At 45.0% G+C, this 13,069-nt stretch overlaps 1 protein-coding gene across 7 annotated transcripts in view; it reads right to left on the bottom strand.

The window, feature by feature from the left end:
* Positions 1 to 12,626, bottom strand: part of ATXN1 (ataxin 1) — a 408,196-nt gene extending 395,570 nt beyond the window's left edge. For 2 of the 7 annotated variants that reach the window (XM_023512289.1, XM_023512284.1), the window contains exons 1-2: positions 11,384 to 11,571; positions 3,451 to 3,565 (exon numbers count right to left, since the gene is read on the bottom strand). The gene's annotated coding sequence lies outside the window, so the exon portion shown is untranslated. Of the gene's footprint in view, positions 1 to 3,450; positions 3,566 to 10,098; positions 10,499 to 11,383; positions 11,572 to 12,391 lie in introns of those variants that run through there. The other 5 variants (XM_012804250.2, XM_023512285.1, XM_023512286.1 and 2 more) reach the window with 4 other exon arrangements.
* Positions 12,627 to 13,069: the final 443 nt, after the last annotated feature.

Consider the following 13,069-nt stretch of genomic DNA (forward strand, 5'->3'; position numbering starts at 1 on the left):
GCCAGGCACAAGTCTTCAAAGTCTAACTTCAAAGATCACATTTATGCCAATGACTCCTCCAAATTTATCCCCATACCTGATTTCTCAGCAGTTTCCTTCCCACGCTCTCTACTGCCTGCCCAACTCCAGAAACTCAGATTTCTACCAGAACGTACAATGGCCTGGCCAGTTACATACCAGGCACTTGCTTGTTAAGTCCCAGCCACTTAGTGGGCTCCCTCCTGCTCTATTCCTCCCTTCCCACAGAAATGCAATCCAGCCAGCAGAGCTCAACTCAGGTGATCCCTCCTCCTCCAAATCTCTCCTGATCACTCCTAACTCAGCGTGGTTTTTCTCAATTCCTTCGCTGCTAGAACCGTCTTAGGACCGCTCCCTGCTTTGCTTTCCTTATTTTGGAGCATTTCTTCTTTTCCCTGCCTGACCATGAAGACTATAACCTCCTTCCGGCGGCTCTTACTCACTTTCATTCCAACAGCACTATGCAGTAATTTACAAAAAAAATTCACAATGAAAAAAAAAATGAATGAATCATTCTTTACATAAATAGGGACTGTGAACAAGTTAGGTCATCACTTGCTACCGCTACATCATATTTATAAAATAACTAGAACCAGAAATAATTGTAATCTAGGTTTTTTTAAAAAACTGAATGAATATACCAGAGCACATGAATGATACCATCTCCCAGCTCACAGTTTAGCCATCAATTGTGAGGACTGTAACGAGGTCATTATTGATGCAAAATGTTTAGATAATGCTTATAAGCTTCCTTTAAAAGCAATCACAGAAAATGTCATCTGCTTAAAATTCAAGGTGACTTGGCACCACTTTGTCGGTAATACGAGTTTTCAGAAGACACTTAGACTTGCCTCATACACTATAAAAACTTGGGCTCTTCTCAGTAAGCTGCACATATTGACCAAGAGATAGGATTCTTTTGCTATGTGTTTTTGCACAATAAAATTTTTGAGGTATTTCGGCTATCACAAGTAAACATACAGTTGCATGTATTATACTCACCCCATATGCAACTAAACTATTTCCCCAAAAATCAAACTGTGAAGATTTTTTTTTTTGCCTGGCCAAATAACTGTTGTCATGGGTAAGTGCATGAAGTGACGAAGTAGCATTAAGACTCTGCACCCTGGCTCGGCGCCTATAGCTCAACCGGCTAAGGCGCCAGCCACGTACACCTAAGGTGGCGGGTTCGAATCCCCAGCCCGGACCCGCTAAACAACAATGACGGCTGCAACCAAAAAATGGCTGGGCGTTGTGGCGGGCGCCTGTGGTCCCAGCTACTTGGGAGGCGGAGGCAGGAGACTCGCTTGAGCCCAGGAGTTGGAGGTTGCTGTGAGCTGTAATGCCACGGCACTCTGCCCAGGGGGACAGCTTGAGGCTCTGTCTCAAAAAAAAAAAAAAAGACTCTGCACCCTTTCTAGTCCTACTGACACTTGTCAACCTCACTAGGCTTACCTTTTTTGCATGTCACTCCAGATCATTCCATTTCCACTTAACCAACACCTTTCTAATCCACAGCCAAGAAAATGTAAGGAACCCAGTTCCATGTTTCACAAGGAGAGATAAAATGTTTGTGACAACTCCTCCCTCCTCCACCTCGTCCCCCAGGAGCATGTTTTTGTCTATTTTTTGGTCACATTTTTGTTTGTTTTTACTCAGACCACCAATATGCATGCAATTGTTCACCTTACAACAATATTAAAAAAATACATAAGCATCCTACCACAGTGTGAGAGTTATGATACATTCAGAATTTAAAATAAAAAAAAATAAATAAATAATAAAAGGCCCATTGGCTTTGCAGAACTGTAGGTGTCTCCAGGGTTGGTCCAAAGACCAAGGTCCAGGTATATTTACTTGTTCCTAGTCACGTATGGTCCAGGAGCACCCATCACAAAACATGACCATTAATATACAATCACCCTGTCAAGACATTAAGTTCAGACCAGGCCTATGTCTGTAATCCCAGCATACTGGGAGGCTGAGGTAGGAGGACAGCTTAAAGCCAGGAGTTCAAAACAAGCCTGGGCAACAAGCTTCTGTCTGAACCAAAAAAACAAAAAAGAGATTAAGTTGCATGCTAACAAGGATAGCATGAGTTAACAGATCACAAACCAGACACTAGACATAACTGTACCCACAGTATATATACAATTTCATTCCATCCTCACAGCAGCCCTACTAAAAAGTTCTAATATTATCTCTTTTACACTTGAAAACCAAAGAACTGAAAGGATACTGGACTAGGCCAGAGAGCCAGATCTAGATTTCAAGTCCAGACTGGCTGGTTACAGAGGTCCATGTTCTTGTGTCAGTTGCCAGAGAATTTATATGTAACTTAAAAGCAGGATCTTTAAGTGCTAAGAAGGAGCTCTTCCTTTAAAGAAGTCTGGTCGATTATTTTCAAAATGAACATTTTGGTAAAGCAAATATCCACTTCTTAGCAAATGAGTTTTGAAAATACATATTTTTAGATGTGACCTTTGTAAAAATAGACCATGCCTTTCACCAGGTAAAATATAAGTTACGAAGAGCTACCGAGAGACCACCCAAGCATGCAGCTTCCCAACCAGAGGAGCAATAATACCTAGGAGATCAGTGATTCCAGGAGACCAGCATAGAACATTTTGACGCAGGAGATCTGGGGTGGAGCCCCAAATTCTATTTTTTTAAGCTAGCCAGGTAATTCTGTTGCTCAGCCAGGCTTGGGAACCCCTGATCTAGTTTATCTTCAGAGCCACAAGCAGGACTGCTTCCAAGGCAAATAAAAGTTAATCCTCTATTTTCCATTTCCTAATCTCTCTTGGTTGCGTACACCAGGGTTCTCAAACCCTTACTGCCCCAAGTTCTAGCAAACTTCCATCTCTCCTGATTTCATCTGAGGCAGTATCCTCTTGCCCTCTCTGCAATAAAGAACCATGAGTCATCATGCTTGCATACACCCCGTGTATGCATGACTCTCCAAGCCAGAAAAACTTACTGTACGTGAGGAAATCAGGAAGTTGTAAAATCCAAACAGACACAAAGAAATTCAAGATTTAACAAATTCTGGTTGCTACTAAACAAAAGGCTTCCCTTTTACTACTCGTGTATTATACTACACCAAAAACCTAAAATGTAAAAACCCTGACTTAAAATAACTGCTGGCATAACATTCTTAGCCGTATTAAGGAAAGGTGGCAATTATAACCATCTGACTCAAACTCCAAACACTAACAATCCAACACCATGAAGAAAAATAAACTTCCTCACGAGCCAAAAAGATGGACACTTTAATCCGAGTCTTACAAAAAAAAGAAAATCTTGGCAATTTCTCTATTTCCTATACAATATAGTTTGCAAAGAAAATTATATTCAATAGTCAACAAAATGCTTAAGCATGGTTAGGAGGCAATTTCCAGCAAGACTTTATCTTCAGATGGAAACTCTCACCTGACATGTGATGCACTTCCCTGTAGTGGCAGTGGAGGAGGAGACTGTTGTATAAAGATGACAAACAAATCTGCAGCTTGAATGGACCACCCTGGTGATTTGTTGCACGATGCTCCTGCAATGGTCCAGGGAGTGCAGGAGAAGATATCCAAAATGAAAAACAGAATAAACTGCTTTAAAAAGAAGTCCACCTTAAGGTCTATGCACTGAAATATGAACTTTAAGCAACATCCAATTTTGCATTTTCTCATATAAGAATTACACAGAACCCCAGCCAGCTCAAAATGCAGTCTGGGTTATATTCAACAGAACTTAGAAAGAGGCCAAGGGATGATCAAAAGGTCATCCCTTCAGTCAAATTAACAGGTTGGTCTCCCCAGTTGAGCCAGCCACTATCATTCTTTTCTGCACTGATTCCAGCCAATCATTTGATAAACACATGCTAGTAATCACAAGAAGTATCAGGTGAAAATGGGCATGGATTGAATAGGAATTGAACCAAAGCCTACTTTGAATGTGACATGTATTATCTATCAACATGCAACTTGGAAGACAATCATGAAAGAGCACAGCTATTAGCATACCTGTCCAATGGTATAAAATGCAGAAAAAAATTTCAAAGTGTACATGTATTCACTAGACTTCCCACTGAACTTTAAGCTATTTAAGCATTGATGTCAATCTACCTTATTTTCAATTTGCCACAGTGCCTTGCAAATGGTTAAGTAGATATCATCCATTGTATGATGAATGAGTGAATGTGTGAATGGATGAATGAAAGAATGAATGAATCTTCCATATACCTTTCCATCAGGGAGCTTGGTGCTTGTAGTAGTTTTTGTGAGGTAAAGACCTATGCATAGAAATGGAAGAAGTTGAGGACTTGATCTGCTAACATGCTTTTAGCCCTATCCATTAAAATTATATTTTTAAATACTGCCAATTCCCAATTACCACACTGAACAGAAAAAAAATCAGCAGCACAGTTACTATAAAATAAATCCCCAGGCTAGCAAATGCTGGACTGATTTTCAGTCTGTGATTACTGGACTGATCTGCATATTTGTTTAGGCTGATTTTAAATTTAGTTTGAGATTCCTAAGCTCACACCAGGTAACAGTAGGAAGGAGAAGGCCTGGGATTATATTGGGTGTCAGAATGAAACTATTCCAGAGCTGCTATGAATAGGGTCTCCAATATGAATAATCTGTAAACAGGTAAGTGAGCCAATTATCCCTGGGTACATGGCAATACATCTCGGTAGGCACGATTATTTTCATCCATACACACTCACTATTTTTAAGAGCACAGCCCAGCTGGAAAGGAAAATAACTTCCATTTCTCTCCAGCACTTTTCAAAGTAATGAACAGTAGCCAAAATATTCTTACTTCTAACTAATCCATTCACCAAGCATTTATTTAAGCATCAATTGCATGCCTGGGACTGATATGCAAAAGAAGTAATTTTTGTAGTCCTCGGTTTCCCCACGTGTGATCTGTGTGTACAGAGAAAGATCAGCTGCTCTAAACTATAACATCTCTTACATCCTTAGAAGACACTCTCCTTCCACCAGGAAGCTTGCTGAATACAAACAGTGGACAAGTTAAACAGCAGTTCACAAAATTCTATTTAATCTTACACCATAAGGGAGAGGGATATTCATTTTATCTAGTAACATCTCAAAAGAAGCACCCAAATACTTGATGTTCAAACTCAAGTAGGTACTGTGGATTTGATAGTGCTTTATGGGCTCACGGGTAAGAGGGTGTTTGCTTGGATATTGATGTGTGTGCACACAATCCTATTTACATATCACCTGGCAGATAAGGTTTTATAGAGTCCAAATTACAGCCCCCTCCTATTTCTGATGAAGTGCAGAGGGTAGCCAAACATGATGCAAATGCTGTAAAAGTTTAATTTACTCTCACATGAGTATGCCTTATTTCAAAAGTCCTTGTGTTGCTACACTAGTTGGGTAATCAAGAGAGTTAATACAACTCATATTCCATCTGAGGGAAGAAACCCAAGAATAAAAGCAAGGCAACATGAATTCACCGCAAAAGCATATAAACAAGAAAATAATGGAATTATGGAATGTCTTATACAATGATATACACCCCAAATGGAATATTTATTTTTAAAAAGCACAACAGAGTAACATCATATAATACTACTATTAACAGTGGAAGTTTACCAGAAAAGATGGCCTAAATACAACTGATATGATGGGCTATAAAGACCAGGAGATAATGTGAGAGAGGGGCCAAAACTAAGGGCATGATAAAATAAAATTTGTCATACACAGTGATAGAAAAACACATTTTCTTGGAACACGAGAAGTATAAATGTTTATAGTTAGCAGTTAAAATAACATCACTAAAAATTCCTGCTAAATAAGGCCCTCAAAACTTCCAATGTTAAGAGACACCTAAGGGGGGGGGGGAATAGCCCAAATGCATACACTATAATCCTAGGAACCTCTACCCCCTGAAGCCTCAAATTTAGATTACACAGTAACAAATTTTCTGAAAAGTATTTTTCAGGTAGGATACAACTTTGGCTTACATTAACACAATTATCATTGCACTTTCATTACTCCACAAATGGGATGCATTAAAAGTTAAGAGAAAAATCAATGAAAGATTTCAGCTAACATGAAACATGTCAAACAAAATGTAACACTTGTTGCTTTTTTTGCCCATCATGTTCTTAAACATACTTTAGTACATTTGGGAAGATAGTAATACATAGTACAAATATTTTTAGTATGTTAGCCTAACAGATTCAGATTTATGAGGATTATAAAACATATAACCACACTGATAAAAACAAAAATACATAAACACAAACAGGCAAGAATAAAAAATATCTTGCACAGACCGATTCATCTTAAAACATTCTTTTTATTACTTCTGTAATTTTAAGCATTTATGTATTTTTTAAAAACACAATTCAATTACAGCCCTTGCAGCCAACATTTCAAAAATTCTATGAAAGAAGCAGCCTATAGGCTTATTATTACCACTTTTGAATACATTTTTGAAAGAGTAAATTTATTCAACCAAAATAAATGAAAATGTTAAGTGTAATGAATTGCTAAAAAAAAAAAATCCTATCTTAAAAAACAGAAGTTTTATATGTAATGTCCTAGAACAGAAATTATTATTATCTCTATTGGGATTTCCACAATTTATTGTTTTCAATGCTTTTAACAAAACAAGGAGGGCTTGGCTTTTGATAACCTTGGAAGTATGACCAGAATTAAATCCGTTCTTCGAAGCAATTAAACTGTTCAGATATAAAGCTCTTATTGAAACTAATCATTTAAACTACTGAATTTACTCTGAAAATATAAAGCAGTGGAAGTGAAATCTCTTTCCCTTATAAGTGATTGTCTGTTACTTTCAGATAACTATATTTTAAAGGATTAACATTCACTCACACATTTACCTACTTAACTATCAGAGTTTTAGTAAAATATGTTTATTGAATAACTTCTAATAGGAACAAAATAAACCCGGTTGTTACAGGGTATCAGTGATCAGAAACTGTCATTAAAGATCTGTGCAAAAGCAAAATCAACTTGACATTTCAGAACGTAAAAAAATAAAGACACAACATTACACAAAAGGAACCTAAGTCCTTGAACTCTACCGTGACAACAATAACAGGAGTCATAGAAATGTTTACTAATATTTTAATAATCTCTTAACACTGGCCTCTCCAAGGACTCCCAGACAACTGAGTGGGGTATATTGGAATTTACAGACCATCCATTTGCATTTAACATGTTATCTGATGGCTAAGGAGTTTTTCTTTAATTATCTTCTAAGAGTAAAAGACAATTCAGAGGCCTAGTTAACAAAATTTCTGACAATGTATCACTTCTGTTTATGAAACCCTCTTAAAACGAAATCCAGAAAGGAACATAATTGTCGTTCATGGTTCCAAATCAAGTACATTTTTCATACCTATTTCAGCATGCATTTGTGCACTGAAAAATGCATGTTTACAATTTACTGCAAGTGAAGGGTCTTTCTGAATGTTGCAAGATAGAATCTAGGACCTCCAAGGTAGTGTGTAAAACGTCTGTGTTTTATTTTATATCCCGCCTATGTAGTTACCTCCCAGAAATAACAGCTCGTTTTAACCACAGCAATGCTTCATCTGACCAGGCCACAATGAATTTACCAACCACACAGACTCACTAAACAGAAGAAACTCATAAACCCCCTGTGAAGAGAGTTAAGTAGTTCTCTCAATCCTAGCCCCCAGGGGGAAAAATTTTACCAATTTAGCTATGGGGCCATAAAACTAAAAACTGACTGGCAAGGTCACAACTTAAATCCATGCATTATTCTTCTCAATTAGCCTTTCTTTCAAATATCAGGATTACTAAAATAACTCTTCCCTAGTTGGACTGCCCCAGCAGTACAGAGCTTCAGCAACTAAAGCTACTTTTCCATATTATTATTTCTCTTTCCTTAGTGGGCTTAATAAGTGTTGCCTTAATGTAAAGGCTTCCTAATTGCTCATTAAATTATATCCTAAAATAAGTTTATTATGCAAAAAAAGCACCACACATCTAGCTATAGGCCTCTATCACCTCTTCCTTAACTAAGGGGGGAAAAAATCCAAACCAAACCCTTTAACTTACTACCAAAGATCCTTAAAGATCACACCCAAGAAATCCAAATTAAGAATGAATAAATTCAGAAGGGCTCCCTACTGTCAGTATCCGTTTTTGCTACAATGACCACAAAGTTTTAAAATGTGACAATGTGGATATACTTCCCAAGATACTTCCTCTGAGTAAACCCTTTAGCCAGCCATCAAGGGCAATGTTGAGTTCCAAAGGATGAGCCCTGTCCACACTTGAAAGGGTTAAGTGCCTCCAAGGCCAAAGGCACCAGACTGCAAAAGAAATGTTGCTTTAGTAAGCTCTGAAAGGTTTCTAACAAGTACCAAATACTTGTTGATCTGTTCACAATAAACACCAACAGGATTGTCAGGCTCCTTTCACTGTCTGGGGAGATGCATTTACATACTGCACCCAGTAAGAACAGCTTGTTGGTCTGCTTTATAAAAGTTGAGTAGCTAGAACCCTCTTGCAGTGTCTTCCATTCAAATGACTGAAAGAAGATGCAATTGAAATAGTGAAGTCTCTCTCTGGCTTGGGCAGCACAAATACTGTGCATAAAACACTTGGAGTACTTCATGCACAAGACAAACCCACCTGAATGGACGAGGAACACTGTCTGTTGCCATAGCAGCCTGATCTAATTACATGAGTGATCAAGGCTGGAGGAGTTAAGTGCACCGAAAATCTACACCACTGACACCTATCTACATGATGTGCAAGACAGTCAGCCAGGAGGTTCAGGGGAGCCCTTCTTAACCTCTGCTTTAGGTAGAAGGTGGCATGCCAGCCCATTTATTTGCAGGAGCTGCTAAAATATTGACTGCTGCATGCACAGTTAGAGGACAATCAGAGGAGATTAAATGTCGTTCTGGTGCAATCCCTTTCCAAGAGTTCATGTGCAGGATTTTCTCGTTCTTGTCGCTGGTGGCTTTCGGCATAATCTTCATTCTAAAAAATCCTCAACTATCAAACTATCTTTACCCATCAAATAAACCATAGGGTAGGTTTAATAGGGGCTTCTAGGAACTACAGGGCTCCTCGGAAACCCAAATAGAAATGGCTTAGCTAACACTGTTGAAAAAGTAACTAGCAATGCCTAAAAATAACCATCAAGTAGCTATCCTCTGCTGGGTGCCATACAGGACGATGATGTTTAAATATTAAGAACAGCCTGCATTATAAAACACAAATGTCATTGAGATGTGACTACTAGATTGCCAAAGGAGAACTTATTTGCATACACACATTCCGTGCCCGCACGGCAGGATGTTCAGGGAGAATGCCACTCTAAGGCATTAGTTTTTATTCTGTGGGTGTAATAGGGTCTTCTAATTTTGCTAATTGTATCCTGTGGATCTCACAAGGAAGCTAAGGATCTCTTCGGGGATAGAACCAGTTTGGAGGAGTCCCTACTGCACAGCATACGGTAAACAAAATAAAAATAGCTTGCCGTTCTTGTTAGCCACATCTCGCATTATATAACCAGCTTCTTCCGACTGGCTCTTTTTTTTTTTTTTTTTGCCCTTACTACTCTTCAGCAATTTCTCAACCTTCCCAAGTATTTATATTACCCTCTTATCTGTGAGATTATATATTATATAGCAAGAAAGCAAAAGAAAACAGAGCAGCCACGGAATCGAACCGAACACCATCGTCTTTTGAAACCGATTTTTTTTTCTTTTTGGTTTTGTTTTGTTTTCTAGCAGAGTCTCGATCACCACCCTACTTCCACCCCCCACTAAGGTTCTTGCTCAATCTCCCTAGAAAACCTGAATTGTTTCATCGCTTCCAGTCAGCCCCCTACGTGGTCTGAAATAAAATGAAAGCACAGGCCACAAGAGTTTCAGAAGGCAGCCTGGGGGGCGGGGGCTGAAGAGGGGGCTCCGGGCGCAGCAGAGTCAGCCAAGTGGCCGTGGAGGGTCTCCTCCCCTTAGCGACAGCCCTTGCCCCCCGCCCCCGCCGGGCGCGCGCACACACACAAATACACACACAGACATAGACTCACCCTCACTCACACTCACGCCCCGCTCCGACACCGCCTCACCTCTCGCTCCGCCCGTCCGGCCCCCTTCCCTGCCCCCTGCGGGACCGGCCTGCGCGCAGCGCTGGAACCACGTAGGAGGCGGCGGCGGCCGCAGGAGTGGCAGAGTCTCCGGCCCGGCCCAGAGTGAACGAGCAGCGGGGCTCCAGGGCGCATCCCAATCCCCGCAGCGCCTCCTCCTCCTCCAGCGCCGCCGCCTCCTCCTCCTTCCCCTCCTCCTGGCTTCATTCACCCTCCCAGCAGCCTCGCAGCCGTTCACTCCCGGCGCAGGGCAGCGCCTGCCGCGGCTCCTCTGCTCCTGCCGCGGGCGCAGGCGGGGGTGCCGGCCCCGGCTGGGGCACTCGCGGGCTCTGGGCTCCGGGCGGCGGCGGCGGCGGCGGCTGCACATGATCAGGAAGCGGCTGCACCAACAGGGCGGCGGTGACGGCGGCAGCCAGGGCCGCCACCGCCACCCCAGCCGCGCTCCGGGCACCCGCACACCCGCTCCCCCCGCGCGGTCCCCGAGGCCACCCCTCTGCGTCCCCCGCCTGGCGCCCGGCCGCGCACAAAGTCGCGGCCCGGCTGCCGGCCCAGTCCCCTCCCGGCCTGCAGCCCAACACCCGGCGAGGCCAGCCTTTGAGGGGAGACCCTTGTCCCGGGGCGCCCAGGCCAGGCGACCACTCGCGGACAAGTCCAACCCTCCCCGAATTCCCGTCGCTCTCACCGCCCCCTCCGGGGAGAAGGAATGGAAGCCGGCAGCGGGGAAAAGGCGACCCCCGGCCGCCACCGCCGCCTCCCCCTGCGCCACCCGGAGGGAGGAGGACATGGCTCTGTACTCGCTGCCGGACCAGCAGCCACCGGAGCCGGGCGCCGCCGCCGCTCTCATCACCCGCGCCCCCGGTCCGGGCGCGCCCCCTAGCCCGGCGGGCGCCCCACCGGCCCCCGGCAACAGCCCCCAAGCCGGTCGCCTTTGCGCCCGGAGTGGGGGTGTCGGCCCGGCAGGCTGGAGTCGGGGACGGTTGTATGTACACACACACACACACACACTCGCGCGCGCGCGCACACACACAACACAACGCGTCGATTTCCTTCGCTCCTCTTCCAGCTGTTTTTCGTGCAGCCGATTGGGGTTTGGGGGTTGTTTGCTGGTTGTTGTTTTTGCCCCCTCGGGAGAGTGGGGGAAGAAGGGATTTTAATCTAAATTAGGGGAGAAGAGGATGGGGGAGGGGGAGAGAAAGAATCAGAGGAGGAAAAAAAAATAGCCACTTACTGTAAAGTGTAAATGGATCTGGGGTTGCGTGGGGAAGGGGGGGCAGAGGGAGAGAAACAATGTCTTGCGGCTGCTGTTGCTCTGGCTGCTGCTCCACGGGGCTTGTTTTGGATCCCCCTGCAGTGAAACAGGTCCTGTACGGCTCCGCCACTGTAGTAGAAATGATGTCTGCGGTATACTCTGCTCTCTCCTCCTCCTCCTCCTCCTCCTCCTCCTCCTCCCGCTCCCCTCCCCTCCCTCCTCCCTCCGCCCGCCTGCCCTCCCTCCCTCGCGCTCTCTCGCGCTCGCTCGCTCGCTCCAGTATGTAAATGTGTAATAGAAGCCAAATATGGAGCAGTTGGCTGCCGCCGCCGCAGCTCAAGGATCCGACTTCTGGGGGGGGCACCCTCTGGCGGGCGGCCCGGCGAGCCGCACAGAGCACCGCGCTGGAGCGCACGGCGCGGCGACCCGCCCGCGCCCTTAACCCTTGGGAGCGCGCGGCGGGGGGGAGGTGGCCCGGGGAGGCGGGCGCCTTTCCCAGAGAGTGGCTCGGGCTGGGGGTGGGGGTGGGGGTGGGGGCGGGGGCAGGGGAGACGCGGGCTGTAGGGCACTGTTCCTTCCAGGTTTGGGAAAGGGGCGGGGAGCTGAGGCGATGAGGTAATTTGAACGGTGACCGGTCGGTCCTCGTGCGCCTTCCTTGGTCCCTGCTCCTAGTTGTAGGGGACAGAGCGACAGCCGGGTGCGTCTCCGGCAACCTGGGGGACTCCCCCAAGGGGTGTCAGGCTTCAGCTCGCAGCCAGTGAAATACCCAAAGCGGAGGGGAGGTCGGCCCATTCTAATCCCGACGTGCCCTTGGTGCCCGGCGCTCCTAGAAGCATCTGAGAGGGCTCGCTCTGATCGTCAGCGGCACGTTAACCCTCAAACCGGTGTCGCCCCGGCGTTCCGGATCCCCCCAGGCGCCGCGGGGATCGCCTTTGCCTGCAACTCGGGAAAGTTTTAAGGGTCCCCACGACTCACACGCACCCTCACCTTTCCTTGCCTGCGAAAGCCGGCGATCCTCCCCGCTCTCCCTCCTTTCTCTCTCTACAGGTCCGGAAATCTGCCTTGGGTATTGAACTACTCAGCTCTTGTCTTGATAGAAGACCCGCGCGATCCTCTCGCAGCTAATTTGGGATCATTAATTTAATCGGAAATGAGGTAACCAGTGTAGGAGATAGAGAAAGCAAACCGAGCAACAAGCGGCATTTGTCGAGACTCCGCGCCGAAGAACTTCCCCCGGACTCAATTTTTAAGCGCAGTCCTCGGCTCCCACCAGCCCGCCCCCTCTGCCTGCACTGTCCCCAGGTGTGAGCTCCTTGCGACGGAATCTTCTTTGCAGCGGTGCACCTTGCCAACAGGTGTGGCCCCTGGAGGAAGTGAAGGCACGTCTAACGTAAGGGACCTCGGTGTGGCTTTCTCCTTGCTGCAGATAATTCTGGAAGACCAGGAGGTGTCGGGGCGGCGTTTCACCTCCTTCGGGTGCTTACAACTAAGTCTCTAGAAACATGATCCCTCCGCGTATTGGTCTCCCTGGAAGCCACTGCTATTGACTGGAAGCTGTATTGGAGAGACCTTTTGGCTGAGTTTACTTATGACCTAACGGTTAGTCACCGACCGAAGCAGGACACAGAATCACCAAGAGACATGTGTCCGTTTTGAAACACCTCT

The sequence above is a fragment of the Otolemur garnettii genome, unplaced genomic scaffold (genome assembly GCF_000181295.1).
Source record: "Otolemur garnettii isolate 467f Iridium unplaced genomic scaffold, OtoGar3 scaffold00026, whole genome shotgun sequence".
In the NCBI taxonomy this organism is placed as follows: Eukaryota; Metazoa; Chordata; class Mammalia; order Primates; family Galagidae; genus Otolemur; species Otolemur garnettii.